The 20,003-nt window shown below is 35.9% G+C and overlaps 1 protein-coding gene across 6 annotated transcripts in view; it reads right to left on the bottom strand.

Moving 5' to 3' along the window:
• Nucleotides 1-20,003, bottom strand: part of LOC108736292 (sex peptide receptor) — a 298,323-nt gene that overhangs the window by 149,882 nt on the left and 128,438 nt on the right. Inside the window, exon 1 of one of the 6 annotated variants that reach the window (XM_025974304.1) lies at nt 9,528-9,719. The exons of the other annotated variants lie outside the window; for them this stretch is intronic. The gene's annotated coding sequence lies outside the window, so the exon portion shown is untranslated. Of the gene's footprint in view, nt 1-9,527; nt 9,720-20,003 lie in introns of those variants that run through there. 6 annotated transcript variants of the gene reach the window in all.

The following is a 20,003-nucleotide window of genomic DNA, read 5'->3' as shown; positions in this document are numbered from 1 at the left end:
TATAACGTTATTAATATTACATTGATTTTAATAAAAAGTTAAGAAACTATTTTTTTTTTAAACAATTACAAATTAATAACGTTATAATTACTATCACTATTGTCATCATTATGATTATTATTATGATTAGAGTGACTATTATTACTATTTTCATAATAATTTTGTGACTGGGCGTGAAACTGTGGGTGGTAATGTTGATAGTGATTTGGATGAGGTTGATAATTATAAATTGGATACTGGTGAGGTATAAGATGTAGGATAATGGATATGGAGGAAAATTTTGATTGAAATTAGATACAAAATATTGGAATTTCATAATTATTATTAGGGTTCGGATCGGACCTGTGAATCAAAAGGGTTTCTGACGATGACGATGAAGATGAAGATGATGCTGATGATGATAGAAGTACTAGTGCTGACGGTAATACTGGGACTGGTGCTGGTGTTAATAACGATGGTGCATATATGGGTTAACATTAATTAATAATAATTTAAATATCTGGTGGATAAATTGGTATTAATTAATCAACATTCAGTTTTATATACGGTACGTTTTGGTGCTGTTTTAGATTATTTTGTATATGATGCTTTTTGGTGCTGTTATGGTATGTTTTTTCGAGAGGCGCTGTTTGAGGGCTCTTTGGGATATTTTTAAATGTGGTGCTAGTTTGGAGCTGTTTTAGGGTTTCAAAGGGTAGTATTTTGGCTATAATCTTAGAATTAAAATTTTCGTCTAATTAGTAGGAACTTTTCGGTGGTAATTTCAGATATTTGCAGGCGATTCGTTGTTGTTATTGGGATCCGTCAAATGGGAGGAGCCTAAAAACAGGGCGCCGATTAGGGAAAATTTATCGTAGTTCCTATAGTGTACCGTACGATAAAATGATAAGTATTGACACAATATGTGATTGGGCTGACACAATGCCTCGGAAAGGAAATTTCGTTGAAGGTGAGCGTGTTTTTAATGCCAATTACATTATAAAAAACAATAACGTACCAACTAAAAATTCGTCATTATCGTCGCGAAATATTCTGCAAATTTTGATTGAGAAAAGAAAAAAGTCCTAAGTTAGGTAATTGTCCAAAATTCCTTTCGTGAATTTATAATGAGTCGATAAATTCAGGAAAACGGATTCTAGATTTCCATTTTTTTAATCGCTGATTTAAATTGGACATCGTTTCAACCTCAGCAGGAAATAGAAACGGAAATCGATACAGAACCTGTTAAAGTGCTAAGAATTTGATAAATATTTTAGACATGCAGAAAACGCTTTAAACAAGCGGAAAGTTACAATAGAAAGTCGTTTACCCCAAGGGAAATTCAATCTCTCAATATCCAAATTACTACGGGGCGTTAAACTTGGGAAATTTCAGGGACGAAATCGTGACAAAAATCCTAAGATTGCCTATTATAATTTCAATATAAAAGCAATTCGAGCGTCCTTCTTAATCAGAAAAAATATCAAATTTTCTTAATTAAAATTCAAGTAGGTGCGTACTTCTGCATAAAAGAATTTGTAATTTTAATTCAACACTTTACCGTCACGTTAAGATGATTTAATTAAAATTAAGTTAGTACAAGGAAATTTAAGAGGAAACGTCAATGATATNAAGAGTGAAGATCTATGTCTGAAGTGCTATTGCAGCTTTTCACTGATCATATTAACTTTTTATTTGATTTAACTTTAGAAGAAAACTTCGTCGACTCCATCATCAAAAAAATTTTTACTTTTTTAACGTGTTTTATTATTCTAATAAACAATTTTACAATTTGCGTGCACAGTTCCTTTGTAAATTTTTCCGTCATTCGAGTTATAAACTTTGCCACCAGATGGTGTATTCCCATTTGACGGATCCCAATTCTTTATTTTTACTCGGGATGCATTAGAGTTCTTATTGTAATAATATATATGATGATAACAATTAGAAGAATCAAAACTAATAACTAACAAACATATTATTTCAACATTTACCAATGGGTAACGTCTAGCTATAATTTAATTTAATCTTTAACATAATATTTAATTCCAATTTCTGAATTTCTGCTTTGCTAAAGTAGAAGGTCAAAAGGCAAATAAAAAAGGAAGAAGTCAATCCTTACACGCGGTGATTGTATGCATGGAGACCGTGGATTTGAAATGCAAACGAGGTTTAGTCCTTCCGGAGGTGAAATTTCGTATCGAATTCCTCTTCCAAAACACCCCATTCATCAGATTCTAGCATTTGTTCACTAACCGGTTGATCTTACGAGAGCCAAGTGAACAAAAACGCGCATTCTCTATTAACGTATTCAGAGAAACGGCCTCTTGACAATTTGCGCTCGGGATTAAGGAGATCGAGGATGGGCTCGCGGTTTAAATTGTGTAATAAAATTTGGTTTTCCCACTAAATTTTATTCAGCATGAATTTGAATTTCGTCTGGTACAAAATTTATTACGAACGGAAACCGATGTGGGTTACGATTATCGATTGTGGTTGCACACGGGCAGATCTCACTGGAATTAAAAATAAAATTTGAACTCAGAAACGCAATTAAACCGACTTTAAATATTTTTGACAAACTGATGCACGTTTTGGATAATCGACTAAAAAGTACGATGAGATTTAAGAGCGTGGCCCTAAGTAAGGCTTAATTTCGCAACATCTGTCTAAACGTCGGCAGGCAACCGTCCGTTAGATGTCCGTCGATCTTATGACGTATTCATATCATACAACAGTTGACGGTCAGTCAGTCTGATGGAGGGCTGTCTCCTGTTGTCTAGATGATATCGGGTTGTTCGGAAAGTCATTTCGTTTTTTCCCGACAGAGGATTTAATTGTATTCTTTTGCACCCAACTTCACATTTAAGCCGTATAATTTTTATATGCTTTGAGAGCTCATATAGCAAGGCTTGTGTGTGAAAAATTCCAATTAATTCTACGCAGTAGTTTTTGGTTGGTGCCCTTTTAAATATGGAGAGCGATAAGCAGCATTTTCGACATATCTTACTGTTTTACTACAGAAAGGGTAAAAATGCTGTTCAAGCCAGAAAGAAATTGACTGATGTGTATGGAGAAGGTGTGTTGACAGTACGCCAGTGCCAGAACTGGTTCGCTAAATTTCGATCCGGCAATTTTGATGTCGAAGATGCACCACGTTCGGGAAGGCCGGTTGAAGCTGATAAAGACGCGATAAAGGCATTAGTTGATGTGAACCGGCGAATAACAACACGTGAGATCGGATTGAGGTTAAATTTATCAAATTCAACAGTTTATGACCACTTGAAAGGCCTGGGATTATCCTCGAAGCTCGATGTATGGGTTCCCCATGTTCTCACAGAGAGAAATCTGTGTCGCCGCATTGACGTCTGCGATTCGCTTCTCAAACGTCACGAAAATGATCCGTTTTTGAAGCGCATCATCACTGGGGACGAAAAATGGGTTGTATACAACAACGTCAAACGCAAGAGGTCATGGAGCAAAAAAGATGAACCGGCTCAAACCATTTCCAAAGCCGATATTCACCAAAAAAAGGTGATGCTGTCTGTTTGGTGGGATTTTAAAGGAATCGTTTTTTTTGAGCTTTTACCGGATAACACAACGATTAATTCGGAAGTCTACTGTCATCAGCTGGACAAACTGAATGATGCACTTCAACAGAAGAGGTCAGAACTAATCAACAGGAAAGGTGTAGTGTTTCATCAAGACAACGCGAGACCTCACACAAGTTTGGTCACTCGCCAAAAGCTTTTACAGGTTGAATGGGATACAATGCTACACCTTCCATATTCTCCAGACCTGGCACCATCGGATTATTATTTGCTCCGGTCACTCCAAAATTTTTTAGACGGTAAAACTTTCACCTCAAATGAGGAGGTCAAAAACCTCCTCGATCAGTTTTTTGCCAACAGAGACCAAAAATTTAATGAGCGTGGAATTATGCTACTACCAGAAAGATGGCAAAAGGTGTTGGACCAGAACGGTCAATATATAATTTAATAAAGTATTTGTTTATTATACGAAAACTGTCTTTCATTTCCACAAAAAAAAACGAAATGACTTTCCGAACAACCCTATAGAATCAAGTTTTATTCTGCAGTTTGCAGCACAGTTTCGGTTCGGTTAAGAATCCTTGGAACACTTACAGGTACCTCACATTTTAACATTAACAGGCGGGAGTTTAGTTATTGCGCAATCCAAGATCATGATCCATGAGATGCCGAATTAGCTCTACCTCTTTTTGCGCGTCAATAACAACAAATACAACTTCTACCGCATGTATACAATTACAGAAGCTTCTCCAACGATAAGTAAAAGAATAATTATAAAAAAAAAATTAATCTACATTAACACCACGAAACAATAAAGTCAAGTGGCACCTTGAGATAGAAGAATACAATTGATAATATAAAAATAACATCATTTTTTCTTTCCATAAAGCTAAGTGAAAAGGAAGTGGTTCCAACAAAGCCGTCACCGAAAAAAAATGGATCGAGTCATATATAAAAAGTAAAAGGATATAAAAAAGGCAATCGGTTTACCTGGATTGTAAAAGTTCGCCGTTAAAGTACGTACAAAAGGACATAAGTTTCCCGGCATTGTTCGCATGTTTCGGGTTTTGTGAATTTCCGTCAAAAAGGTGTCAACAGCATATCGACGACAGGAAAATTCTAATTGCTTATCTAATAGGCCCGCAGTAAAGGTATCTACCAAAATGGTCTCAATTAGAAAAATATCAAGTAGCTTGTAATAAGTTTTCACGCATGGTATTATTGAACCCGAATAAATAAAATATTGGTTTTTGTTACGTTGTGACTAAACTTCTCGTCCGCCAGCGGAATTGCAAATTATACGAAAACAGTCTGGCGAACAGCAGAATTAATGAGACTGTGTTTAAACACGATGTCTTTTCTTACCTTATCGTTATGATCCTCAGCAATCAAACAAAAGCAGTCTTTAATATTAAAGAAGAAACGAGTAAATGTTTAAAAATATAAATTAAGAAAAAGCCGTAGTTACGACTGCGAATAGATGTCAGGCCCGCTTGCATTGCAGCCGAACGTCGATACCACTGGGTTGTTCACGCTTTTGTAAGATGATGTGAGGCGGAATTGTAAATTGTGTGGTATTGCCTATATTAGGAGTGATTGCGTGGTGTTACCCTTATTTTTTGGATTAGTTCATACAGATTATGTAGATGACGTAAACGCAATATCTCAATAATTTTACAATAGTCATCTGAATTGGCAGCAAGTTTGACATTTCTATAGATTCGTACTGCAAGGTTAACTTTAATATTGTGAAAAATGTCCACATGCATGGAAATTGAAAAATATATTATACGTTAGAAGTGCTTCAGCTATGTAAACGAGAACAGGATACACATGCAGTTTCATTGGGAATATTTACCTCATCTCGAAGCGAAAGATGCAGAAATTTCTTTCATTTTCGAAGGAATATTCATACGTACATATTTATAGTATGCTGACGTTGAGATGTGAAGCATATAATGATGTAGACAGTTTCAAATAAAACCAAAAGTTATGTTGGTATAGGTAATTCGGAATGACAAGAGCCTTGTCCTTGAGATTGCGCAGAGGCAAAAATTCCGCTCGTTCATTGCCCGTCGCTATCTACAGTATATCTGCAGGTTCATCCCCGGACGTATTACCGAGGCACATGGTTAGCAAAAATATACACAAATGAGATAGATTACTGATTAAAATACTTATTATCCTGTAGTTTTGTTACTGTGCAAACCAAGGTCAAGGCTCATAATATTCCTAATTTCCTCTACAATAACGTTATCGATGTCAGCTGCAACATCAACATATCTTTTGAATAATTTATGAACCCAATTCTGCAAAAGACAGACATAATCATACCAGACCATGGCAATAAGATATAATGCAGGGCCTTATAGCCACGAAAAGGGCCACTACTGTGGTTAAATTCTGTCAAGGCTTTGAAGGGTTTTAAAGCAATTCAAGTTAGGTATTATCACACCGACGCAAACTTGAATGATCGATCATTCAGCTTATGGAAATTTGTATGAATTTACATTTGCCTTTTAGAACACTATAAGTAATGGGTCCAAATAATTAGTCAGCCCTTTACAGCTGTGTGGTGTGACAATTGAAAATTAATTTTATGTAAAAAGGTTTTAGATGAAAAGATAAGATCGCCCAGGTTTCTGCTTTTGATGAACCGTATTCAATATAAGATTCCAAAAATATGGAAAATCTATTTTATTTATGATTAATATATAATATACTCTTATTATTTCTTTAAAGGACCTTCCTCCTTATCCCATGTAAACTTTTCAACTAATATACACCAGATTTTTGCATTTTATCGACAGTATTTGTATCAGTTTTAATTTTGTTGTAGTAAAATTTAATATATATCCAATTAAGTATATCTACAGCCATCATTTATCTACGTTAATTTGTCAAAATAAAACATACAATTAAATTGAATATCTGTTAAATAAATTAAAACGCTTTGATTAGCGACGGTCTGTTTTCGAAGCCGATGTTTTTAGAACGACAAGAAATATCTGTCAAATTTGTTAGGTTATAATCTAACCGTTAGACGAACAAACATCTCGTCGTCTCCACTACGGAGTTTAATTAAAAAAAGGTAACAAATGAAGCGTATGTATGCCGAATAAAGCAAAATGTATATCTTGCGGGTCAGGTCATTATATAAATTGCAGAACGTTTTCAGAACGATTCGTAGCGAATACGGGCGACTTGCTAATCTAACTTGATGCATACTGTTTATGTCAAACATAATAAGATAAGCATAACTTTACAAAGTTTACAGAAGTTTGGATACCGGTTGCTGTCAACACTGCTTTGTCAAGAGGAAAGTTTTACAAATCGTAATACTAAAACTCCATTGTTGAGAGGAGCTTGTGTATAGTATATTTAAAAACATTTTCTTCCGTAAAAGGGTTGAATAACAATAACAAGGTTGTTTTCGAACAATTCAATGATGCCAACCTGCGACGAAGACAGCCACGTACATATACAAATACTCTTTCAGGTCTAAATTTAAGATTAATGTAAATAACTTCGGAAATTGTGTTTCCAGGACTTCCTGTCATTTACCAGCACGAAGTTGGGATATTTTATCAAAATCCAGGATTTTTTAGGAAAAGTACGCTTTTCTTCGTGGTTTTTCTTTCTGACAAAGCAGAATTTTATCGCCGCTAATGATAATTGAAACTAATCAAACTTAATAGCTAACTACTAGCAACTGATCCTTCTAATTTTTCGTCTCCTATTTCTATATTCACTCTTTCCTTACTTTTCTTCCCGTTTATCGCGTTTCCGATGTATAAATTAAAAAGTAGCGATTACGCTGTGCTTCCCTGCCTGGGTCCCTCCCTAATATGTGCTTCTCTATTCTACGTTACTGCTCAAACAAGGGCGGCCTTTGGGGGTGGCGAGCTGGGCAACCGCCCTAAGCCTCGCTCTTGCAGGGGCCTTGCATTCTCGCATAATTTTCCAATTAGAAAATATTAGGTACTAATAGTACTAATATTTATTTGAATTGCTAAGACTTAAGAAAGCTGCAAGTATCATTTCTGAATCCCTTATTCTCTTATGTATACTTCGTTTACATTCTGTAGCGATGTGACCTTCAGTTTGAACGGCGCAAAGTAGAAAAGAACAGCACTAGGCCAGAAAAGGAAAGAGACAACTCTCGGCCAATTAACCGGTGAGGAGCGTATAATCCGTACAGTACTGCACGGAAAAATTGACCATTTTATCCACTACAATTGCATTGCTCCAATGTGCTGTTATTGGTACCATTTACTACTGAAAATATCAACGAGATGTTTATTTATATTTAAAGACATATGAAGGCTTTAACGCTTGTTTTCGACTCGCACTACTATTCATGATTGAACCAAACTTTTGGCAGGTACTGTATGAAAGAGTGTGTTTAAGAGTCGAGAGTATAATGAGCTTTTTTCTCCCTACCTACGATTTTGCCAGCGCGCATCCAAGACATTGGAAGGGACACATCGCTAGAGAATGTAAATGAAGTATAATAATATTTGTGTTTATTAGTTCTTGTTAATTTCAAATAAACAATTTTGAAATTCCAAATTTATTTATTATCTAATAACTTTGTATTTCTCGTCAAGTATCATCATTAAAAGTAATTCCACAAGGACAAGGGCCTCGAAGAGATCTACCCGCCCGGAGCCTCGCAGTGGTTAAGGCCGCCCCTGTGCTCATTTTCTATAGCTGCCTGTTGCTCTTTATACAAACTGCAAACTGTATATCACTCTTCCATCTCGTATCTCATCCCTACATTTTTAAGTGCGCGCCTTTTCCAATGCGACTTACAAAACCATTAATTTTTTATACACCATTTGTTTTTTAACTGTTAAATTCCCTATGGCCTATGGCAGAAATGTTGTGTAAATTATGCGATGTCATAAGCAAAGGGCCCGATGAAAATATTCTGTTAGTAAACCCAGCTTTCTCGGATCATCGAAATTCTGTGTCAAGTTCGTTCACCAATGAAAAGGTTTGCGGAAAACCGTGTATATCTACAGAAATTTATTACCAAACGAACATTCTCGACACGTCGTAAATTTTACGGCGTCTGTAAAGCGTAGGTCTCTGGAAATGTTAGATTAACAAACTATCATATCGTTTCTAATGAACAAAATCAATAATTTCATTTTCGATGCCTGCTGATAAAACCTACAGTCATCGTAAATGCATCAAAGCAAATTGGTAATTGATAAACATTAAATGAATTTTCACGTTAATTGATAGTATAGTCTGTGTTTGCTGTGGTATATAAAGAATAAATAGATGAAAAGTAACGAAGAAATTCAAGAATGGCCTAGAAATTTAACTAAAAAAATAATTCAAAGTATTTCCAACTGAATACAAAAAGTTTATCTGTATAATGACACCATATTCATAAGTCGACTATGAATTTGTCAGAAAAGTTATTGCTATTTCCGAAATTGACGAACGCAAAAAGCCCAAAATAATATACAATAATCTCTGTGCCTAATTAATTTTTGATCTACCTTAATTAATTTAAGTTTTGTTCACTTAATGAAATAAATTTAGCGAAGTTGTAAACAAAACCATTTTTTTTTTAAAATGTATTCCCTTAATAAAAATACGCCGTGACAGTTGTTATATTTATCCGAAATTATGAACAACTCGACTTGTTTTTCGTAAAACTGCGTACAATTTCATATAAATTTAGAACGAAACTTTTTAATCTTCCCATCCCTGGAGCGTCCGAATGGATTAGACGTTTTTTGATATATTACTACCCACGTGGTTTGGCATATGGAATATTAATTAAAACAAACCATGGAGGGCTTTTTAAAACGACCTTTTCATTCTATAAAAAATACCTGGTAATATACAATTACATGCGTTGCACAAGAACGTTTGTTTTTATTTTATTTATAATTTTATTACTGAAAACTCTTTTATCATAAAAATATTATTGTAACATTAATAAAATTTCTAACAACCATAAAAACGATTACTTACAGACTTCTGCTAATGAAACTGCATTCAACACATTTAAAAATGTCTTTGATAGGAGTTTAAAGTGCAATCACAGAGCAGAACGCGATTTGGTAGTTTTTCAAAGTTTTCGCGAAGTTACTGGTTTGCGTCAAAAATTTTCCGAGCGCTCTTCCTTCAGGCACAGCCAACGTCGACGCGCACATTCGCAGGACAAATGGAAAATCGGCAACGGATAAAATTGCCCATGCTCCCCTCTGCGTTCAGATCGCGGCTGCGTTGACGATACTGAACCGCAACAAGAGTGATTATCAGCACAGTTATGGTGAGTTAAGACTTAAGTAACATATAAGCGGATTAAACACGAAATGTCCATTTCGCCGCATTGTCGCTTCTTCCATCTGAAGAAGCCCAGTACCCAGTACCCACACTGTGGCATCTTCAAGAGAAAGAGTACTGTATTTTTCTACTTAAAGAATCCCGGTATCTCGATATAATGATATCGCTACACTGTGACTTCTGCAGTAGGAACAATACTGAAGTCTTCCACCTGAAGAAGCCCAGCATCTCGATTAGATCATTTCGCCACACTACAGCTTCTTCAGGAAGATGTATACTCAAGTCTCTCTCCTGAAGAAGCTCTGTATTTTGATCTGTTTATTTCGCTAAACTGTGACTTCTGTAGGAAGATGAATACTCAAGTCTTCCTCCTGAACAAGTTCGATATCTCGATGTGATTATTTCGCTACACTGTGACTTCTGCAGGAGGAACAAACTGAAGTCTTCCACCTGAAGGAGCCCAGTATCTCGATTTAAACATTTCGTCACACTACGGCTTCTTCAGGAAGATGAATACGCTAGTCCTCCTCCTGAATAATCTCGGTATCTCGATGTGATTATTTCGCTACACTGTGACTTCTGCAGGAGGAACAATACTGAAGTCTTCCACCTGAAAAAGCCCAGTATCTCGATTTAATCATTTCGCTGCACTCCGGCTTCTTCAGGAAGATAAATACTTGTGACTTCTGCAGAACGAACAATACTGTAGTCTTCTACCTGATGAAGCCCGGCATCTGAATATCTTCAGGAAGATTAATACTCAAGTCTTCCTCCTGAAGATGGTCGGTATCTCGATATGATCATTTCGCTTCATTGTGACTTCTGCGAAAGGAATAATACTGAAATCTTCCACCTGAAGAAGCCTAGCATCTCGATTTGATAATTTCGCCGCACTGTGTTCTGTAGCCCTTTAGCAATTTCAAATTAAGAGAGTTCTTTTTAATTGTATGTTCTGCAGGAGAAATTGTGAACATTGCACGTTAATTTTAACAACTGTTCGAAATTTTTATGAAACTGTCTGGCAGGTATGTATGTACAAAACGGTCCATTTGCTTTAGAATTTAGGTATTTGAATTTTTGTGAAATGGCTTGAAAATTACATTTCACATTTACTTCTCCCGCCGACCAATGTCCACCTTACATATTGTTATTCACAGTTGAATGAGAAACTTTAAAGAATTTAGTGCTTTCTACTCAACGTAGGTAACTCAAAAATCTCACTTTGAAATATGGTGGCACTTAAAACTGAATTTCATTGAATTATAAGTGCTAAACCTATCCTGATGTTTAATACCGTTATATATAAGTATTGAACATATTTACAAATTTGTACATCTAATGAACTATTGCGCTCCATTAATACAATAATGAATGAAGATTGTCTTGAGGTCTGTCTGCTGTTTCGTCAAAATTACCTCCGATGTGCTGATGGGACCTATTAAGTTCAAAATATGATCCACATGTAGTGGTCGATTCAACAAACTGCTGAGCAAGAACCTTAGGTTCTTTGGAAGGGAATTGTATGAAACAACCACTTGGAATAAAATATTATTTTAGGTGAAATTTAACTTCCATAATGCATAAGTATATAAATAATTTGTACCCTTTTCCTTTCGTAACAAGCCACTTTCTATTCGTTTCCTATTCGAAGCCTGACCCGATTTTCCTCGTTATCACAAATAGAATTCGAATTTTATGTCCCTTCAACATTACAATCGTTATCGCAGAATGGGGTGGTTATTTAACCTTAATTCGTTTAAAGTGGCATGACCAGTGCAATATTCGCAATATTTTTCTGTTAACTGCTTACCTTTACAACATTTTACACACAATGTCTTGTGCTGGGTAAATTAATTCCGTTTCCTTTCGTCTTTTAAGCAATTTGTTTCTTATTACTTATTAATCGTTGTAATTCTCAATATATTCTTGCTATTTTTGTTCTATTTTTGCAACTGCTGTTTAGTTTTGGGTAAAGGAATACGAACAAATCTGAAAATGCTGTTGGAAGTAAAAAACAATCATTCCAATTCCGATGTCCCGCAAGGTTCTTTTCGTGGGCTTTTATTTTCGCCATATTTTTAGATGATGACTTGTTATATGCTTATGATGAATGACTGGGCGTGCGATAAGGGCCAAAGTGTTCAAGACCACGGTCCCACAGGATACCTAGCTACACTGTAACGAGATCGACATTGCGATATAATCATTTTGCCACACTTCTTGACTTCTTGAGGAGGAAGAATACTCTAGTCTTTCTCATGAAGATGCTCGGTGTCTCGATGCGATTATTTCGCTACACTGTGACTTCTGTAGGAGGAACAATACTGAAGTCTTCCACCTGAACAAGCCCAGCAACACTACAGCTTCTTCAGGAGGAAGAATACTGTAGTCTTCCACCTGAAGAAGTCTAATATCGCGATATGATCATTTCGTCATGCTGTGCTCTCTTCACACGAGAAGGAATACTGTATCATTCCACACGAAGAAGTCTAGAGTCTCAATAAATATGATCATTTCGTCACACTATGGCTTCTCCAGAAGGATGAATACTCAAGTCCTCCTTCTGAAGAAACTCACTATCTCGATATGGTCATTTTGCTACATTGTGACTTCTGCAGAAGGATCAATACTGTAGTCTTCTACCCGAAGAAGTCCAGCTTCTTGATACGACCATTTCGCCACACTACGGTTTCTTCAGGAAGATGAATACTCGAGTATTCCTTCTGAAGAAACTCAGTATCTCAATATGGTCATTTTCCTACATTGTGACTTCTGCAGAAGGAACAATACTGTAGTCTTCTACCTGAAGAAGTCCAGCTTCTCGATACGACCATTTCTCCACACTACGGCTTCGTCATGAAGATGAATACTCAAGTCTTCCTTCTGAAGAAACTCAGTATCTCGATATGGTTATTTTGCTACAATGTGACTTCTGCAAGAGAAACAATACTGTATTCTTCCACCTGAAGAAGTNATCTGAAAATACTGTTGGAAGTAAAAAACAATCATTCCAATTCCGATGTCCCGCAAGGTTCTCTTCGTGGGCTTTTATTTTCGCCATATTTTTAGATGATGACTTGTTATATGCTGATGATGAATGACTGGGCGTGCGATAAGAACCAAAGTGTTCAAGACCACGGACCCACAGGATACCTGTAATGAGATCGAAATTGCGTAATAATCATCACTTCTGTAGGAGGAACAATACTGAAGTCTTCTACCTGAAGAAGTCCAGCATCTCGATACGACCATTTCATCACACTACGACATCTTCAGGAAGATGAATACTCAAGTCTTTCTTCTGGAGAAACTCAGTATCTCGATATGGTCATTTTTTTACATTGTGGTTTTTGCAGAAGAAACAATACTGTATTCTTCTACCTGAAGAAGTCCAGCATCTCGACACGACCATTTCGCCACACTACGGCTTCTTCAGGAAGATGAATACTCAAGTCTTCTTTCTGAAGAAACTCAGTATCTCGATATGGTCATTTTGTTACATTGTGGCTACTGCAGAAGGAACAATACTGTATTCTTCCACCTGAAAAAGTCCAGCATCTCCATACGACCATTTCGCTACACTACGGCTTCTTCAGGAAGATGAATACTCAAGTCTTCCTCCAGAAGAAGTCCAGAATCTTGATATGATCATTTCGTCACACTATGACTTCTTCAGAAGAATACTGTATTCTCCTACCTAGAAACGCCCAGTATTTTGATATAATCACTTCCCCCCACCATGTCCTTTTCAGGAGGAGAAATAGTGTATTCTTCCACTTGAAGATGCCTAGTATCTTGATATGATCAGTGCGTCACACTTTGGCTACTGCAAAAAAAAATCAATACTTTAAGTTTTCCTCCTGAAGGAGCCCTTTATTTCAATATGATCATTTGGCCGCATTGTGATTTCTTCAAGAGAAAGAAAACTGAATTCTTCTACCATGAGAAATCCAGTATCTCGATAGGATAATTTCGCCAAACTGCGTCTTATTCAAGTTTCCTTTATTAGGCAATATCTCTTCTTACTACTTATTATTCCATGTAAACCTCAACATTCTCTTACTATTTTCGTTCTATTATTGCCTGTTGTTTAGTTTTAGATGAAGGAATACGAAAAAAACTGGAGATACTGTTGAAAGTAAGAAAATCATTTCAATTCTGGTGAACTGCAATCCGCAATATCCTCTTCGTGGGCAGTAACAACAACTAATTTTGCCGATGATGATATCATGCCTGAAATATTGCAAGGAATTTTCGCTTTATCCTAGTATTAATTTTGCTGAAACCGTCGCAAAGAATGATTCAGCACAGATCGCAACGATGACTTCTTCCCCTTCCAACTTTCGGACGAGTTAAAGTTTTTATGGGCTGTATTTTCACCTTTTTTTCTTTCAGAGGGAAACATCTGTGCGGAATACTAACAACCAGCACTATCCGAACCCAATGAAGCAGTTAAAATACAGGAACATTAATCAGGAAAACCTTAAAAGTTTTTATGGGCTATTTGAGAAGTTGTTAATGGCAAAAATATTTATACCAAAGTTGGGTAATTGACTGAAAAGGGAAACGATTCAGCGATTTTTTCTTCGGAGGCCTCAAGGCAGATATCATCCATCAAGAAGAACTCTTTTAAAAAAGTTATACTCTGTTCACTTTCAAGATAGACAAAAGTCAAAGCGGATGATCACAGGTAGTATACGGGACAGAGCAGATCTTATTGACAAATTCAAAGAGACTGGCTCATGCCCATGGCTATTGTTTGTCAAACACGTGCGCAGTTCGTTTATTTTCAGCCTATTTTGAAAGTGAACAGAGTATAGATCAAAAAATTTAACAAACTATGGATACAACCAATTATTATCAAAAACATACTCTGATATTCTATTTCAAAACCATTTCAAAAGGGTAGATTTCTACTACGAGAAGATCATAAGATCGTCAGTCCCAGGACTGGTTGGACACGTACCTCCACTCTTTCTTATCCTGAGTTAACCTTCGCATTTGCCTAAAACTAGAACATCCTTAACTATTTGCGAACAGTAATCTAATCCAGGTCTACCTCTATTCCTCTTAACTGCTGTATCTGCCTCTAATATGTCTCTGACTAGACCTTCATGCCTGAGATGGTGTCCTATCAAACCAACCTATCTCGCCTATTCCTTATTGATTTCCATAGAGTCCTCTGTTCTCCTAATCTTTCTAATACCTCGTGATCTCTATCCGTGGTATCCTCATCATTCCCCTGAAACACCACATTCCGAACGCTTCAAACCTTTTCTTTCTCGCCCGTACAGAGCCGCACTCCAAATATACACCTTTATTAATCTTTTTCGAATTTCTAAATTAACTGTTCGCTAGCATAGAAGTGACTTATTTTTATTGCGCTATCCCTTGATTTATATCCCTACCACTCCTTCCATTCTGACTTATCTGACTTCCTAGATACCTAAAATTAGTGTCTTTTTCTACCCTTATATTCGCTCCTTCCCTACCTTTTAGAAACCTCATAACCTTAATAAGAGAATTAATGTTTTGAACAATAAAATAAACATTTTCTGTTTGGAAACTTATTTTTATTGCGCTATCCCTTGCTTTATATCCCTACCACTCCTTTCATCCTGACTTATCTGACTTCCTAGATACCTAAAATTAGTGTCTTTTTCTACCCTTATATTCGCTCCTTCCCTGCCTTTTAGAAACCTCATAACCTTAATAAGAGAATTAATGTTTTGAACAATAAAATAAACATTTTCTGTTTGGAATATTATCTTGCAGGTTGATTTGTTTGATGAACGCGTTAATAAACGACTTCATAAGTTTCCTGATTTCTTTTTACGTTTATCCAAAGATATATTATTATTACATTTCTTGAAGAGTTCACTCCAATAAACTCTGCTCATCGAATAATTTAGCATTGGAAGCTGATATCATTATTTCTATGTTGATTATGCTTCATCGTAACGAAAAAGAAACTTTTTTGTGCAAAAATTTGAGTTGTTTGCTTCATTTTCTGATCATTGTGAGTGGATATTAGTTTGTCCTCAATTTATTTTATTTTATTTTGTTTTGATGACTCTACGCACGACTCGGCTCCTTTTATAATCCTCAAAGAGCCAGTATACTCCGTTCTTCCCATTCGTATTTAATAGAAGTAAATTCAGTTAGAAGGCTAATACGTGTCAATATTTCAGATATTCCGGCCCGTCAAGGCGAAATCAATATTCCTAATGCCAAGACTATGTATTTCGAATAAAAACGAAGGAGAAATAAACGCAATTCGATCAGCTTCTCATTTAAAATTCATATTCATGTCAAGAAAAACAAATTTTTCCTGACACAGCTACGTGAAATGGCTGAATAAATAATCTTCCTATCAAACAGTCTGAGAATGTTACTTCTAGTGCAGGAGTCACAGGTAACACCAAAAATATCTTTTTATTACATTTTCTTCAATAATTGCTAAATATTAACTACAACTTGAAATGTTGAACAACTAACCCAAAAAGAGTAAAACAATNCAATTAAAATAATAAGTTTCCTAAAGCCTTATAAACCAAAGTTTTTAGATCGGAGTTGAATAAATAATTTGATTTATTATTACTTATTAGTATATTATTTAAATCCTGAAAGAAAAAATGATTAAATTGCTGTATTACTAGTTAAAATGGTCAAAGAAAAGGGGGCGGCAAAATACTTCCTACGCGCCTACTAGCGTTTCGCAAAAAGACGCGCCCACTCTAGGGTTAAGACAGCAGGTAAAAGTTGGTCTGTGTTCTGTCGGAGCTGTCTGCGACGCGCTGATGAGATCCAAAAAAATCGAAATCGCGATCCGCGTCTGGCAGTTTCAACAGAATACAGACCATTTCGAATTAATTTAATAATAAAGTTGGTCTGTGTTCTGTCGGAGCTGTCTGCGACGCGCTGATGAAGTCCAAAAAAATCGAAATCGCGATCCGCGTCTGGCAGTTTCAACAGAATACAGACCATTTCGAATTAATTTAATAATAAAGTTATTTTTAATGGAAATGATATTTTTTGGTATCACTTGTATCCTTATTCAGCCCAAAGAAATAATTCAGCGTCCAAAATAAGGCTACAATCCAAAATTATACAATGATTTATTCATTTCAATTGTTCCACTTTGCCTTTTTTTATTATTTTGATGTGTTATTTCCTAATGACAACAACAATGATTTATTCTTATTCAAACTCGGTACAATTAGACTGGAAATGAGATACAGATATTGTAATATTTCGTGAAGAGAATGGTAATTCTTTTGCGAACGCAGACACGACAAGGTCTCGATTTCAGGTTGATTAAAATCACCGCTGAACACGTAATTGGTAGGTTGATTCTATCGAATACAAGTGAGAAAACGCATTGTAAATATAAAATACCAGACTTTCCCTGACATTCTGCCTTACTAACAGTGGCTCGCATGTCAACGATATTTATTAGTTTTTCAAAACGCATTTAGCGTTTTGATGCCCCTGATTATTTTACTTGTAAATAAGTATCTGTCTTGTTAATGTAAAGTCACTTAGTATAAAGGTCATTAATCATTGGCCATTATTAGATAATGTAAATTTACTCAATTTACTTTATACGTTCCAAGCAATTGATTTTTATTCAGGTAGATGGGTCATTACGTAAAAGTAAAAAGAATGAGATCTTTTGTCATTAGACACTGTTTTAAAGATATCGACACGATTTAGTTGCATACTCAAAGCGTTTATTAACTATGTGAAATAAGGAGTGTAGACTTATTTTAACGTACATATTGCCATCTTGCGGTAAGTAGCATTACTTTTTGTGAGAAATATTCGAAAAATAATAATGCTTGCACCGAAGTAAAATGTACCAAATTTGAAACAAAAGGTATCAGGCTTCGACAGACCTGGTAGTATATAATATACGAGGGGGTGTACGCTATTGAATTGGCAGTACCCCACACTTTCCCTTCCTGGATGACCAGAAATACTTCATGGGAAATAATCGTAGCGGATAAGTTGATCAAAACGCTTTCAACAACTGATAAACTTTAATATCAAATTTTGTTCCCGGTAGAAACAATTTCAATGCTTCGAGCATCCTGATAAGGAATGTCTAGCTATTCAAGAATTTATGGGAAGTTTCCGATTCATAAATGGTCAAATGTAAAGATGAAGCCCATTTGGGTCGCTTCTCAACGTCCAGAATAAATGAGAAAGTACATAATTCCATCATGTTTGATAGTCGCAGAATAATCGACGAATAGAACGTCAAATTACAGGAATCTCCTGGAGTTCACGTTAACTGAAGTTTGCTCCACAACGCTGCTATCTGATGACCAGAAGGAGAATCGTTTGAGAGGGTGCCAAGAATTGAAATAAGAGGGACAAACCTGCAGATTGCCAGAAGCAATTACATGAGATGAACTTTGTCCATACACACGACAAGTCCAATTTTCTAGACATCAAAGAAGTCATTCACGTTCAGTTTCATTTACTATTTCATCATGACAAAGAGTTAGCTCACACAGCTTTCAACATCAAGAAATTCTTTACGAAGGCATTATTGTAAATATGTATACAACTCTGGTTTTCCTTATGGGTACTCCCCCATATATATATATATCTCCTCAGTGGTAAAATTACGCACAAAACAAAGACGGTACAACCTTTTACTTTTCGAGCTTGATGCGGTCCTTAGCGAGACACGTGAATGTTATAAACATTTTGAGATTGCCAAGCATCACTTACGAAAAGGTTTAGGGTATTTTATTTCCACCAGCTTTTTAGGAATCGCAGGAATGAGAAGGGTGGAGTATGAGACGCACAGAATGAAGACACAAGGGAAGTAAAAGATTATCCGCGGAATATTATTATTGCCCCGGCATTTGCCTAAATGACCCGGAATCGAGCCGGTGTCCTCCCAAATGCTAAATTTCTAGAACTATACCACTTAAAGACAAATTTCCAATTTATATATTCTCAGGATTCGCATCGGGCAGATAAGTTCTGCGAAATACGTTTTTGCGTACCTAAAGAAGTTGCGTCTGCTATCCTAACTGATTTTAATCACAGTATTTGTTGCAGATTTTGTAAATTCGATCGGATTTTAAGTTACGCTCAGGATATAAGAATTTTTCTTTTAGATTAACTTTCCGCTTAGTCCTGCGTAAGTGTCAATTTAAAATGCTAAAAAAGCTTTCAGACTTAAAAACCTTCTACAAAAAGGATATAACGAAAGAAAAGGAGTATTAATGCCTTCTGAAATCGATAAGGCAATTGTTTACTTAATTTCCCTTTTCTTTTTCAATATCCCTATATCGGCTAATGCAAATATCAATTCCTGACTAAAAGTTGCAACTTTTTATGTCCTTAAAGTTATTGTGACCGATTTTTAACTGTTTACTATAAGCATCATGAACCTAAGGCCAAAAAATATCATACCTCACGTATTGCAGCTGAAAAGAAAATGTTAGTTTGAGATGTGATGTTATAGGTGGATGATGAAAATCTTGTGTAGATAGAAAAGATTAAAACTGAGGTGGCATTAGAAAAGGAAAGAGAGTAATCAAAGTCGACAAGAAAAAGGAAAATAGGATGGTATACTTCATTTACTTTCTCTAGCGAAATTCCCTTTCCAATGTCTTGGATGTGCCCTGGCAAAATCGAAGGTAGGTAGAAAAAAAGCTTATTATGCTGTCGACTCTTGTTCTTTAAACATACTTTTTCATACAGTACCTGCCAAAAGTTTTGTTCAATCGTGAACAGTAGTACGAGTCGAAAACAAGCGTTAAAGCCTTTAATATGTCTTCAAATATAAATAAACATCTTGTTGATTTTTTCAGTAGTAAATGGTACAAATAACTGCACATTTGAGCAATGCAAGTGTAGTGAATAAAATGGTCAATTTTTCCGTGCAGTACTTTACGGATTATATGCTCCTCACCGGTTAAGACTTTGGCCGAGAGTTGTCTCCTTCCTTTTCTGGCCTAGTGCTGTTCTTTTCTACTTTGCGTCGGTCAAACTGAACGTTACATCGCTACAGAAAGTAAATGAAGTATAGTATACCTTTTGAGATACGAAGAGTTAATTAGGATCATATTAGAAGTAGAAACAAGATCAAGTCGTAGTCCTAGTTTTAGGGAAATGCGAAGACTGGCTCAAGATAGA

The sequence above is a fragment of the Agrilus planipennis genome, unplaced genomic scaffold (assembly GCF_000699045.2).
Source record: "Agrilus planipennis isolate EAB-ADULT unplaced genomic scaffold, Apla_2.0 scaffold110, whole genome shotgun sequence".
NCBI classification, from domain to species: domain Eukaryota; kingdom Metazoa; phylum Arthropoda; class Insecta; order Coleoptera; family Buprestidae; genus Agrilus; species Agrilus planipennis.
Note: the sequence above shows the minus strand (reverse complement) of the source record. Positions and strands in the feature narration are given on the sequence as shown.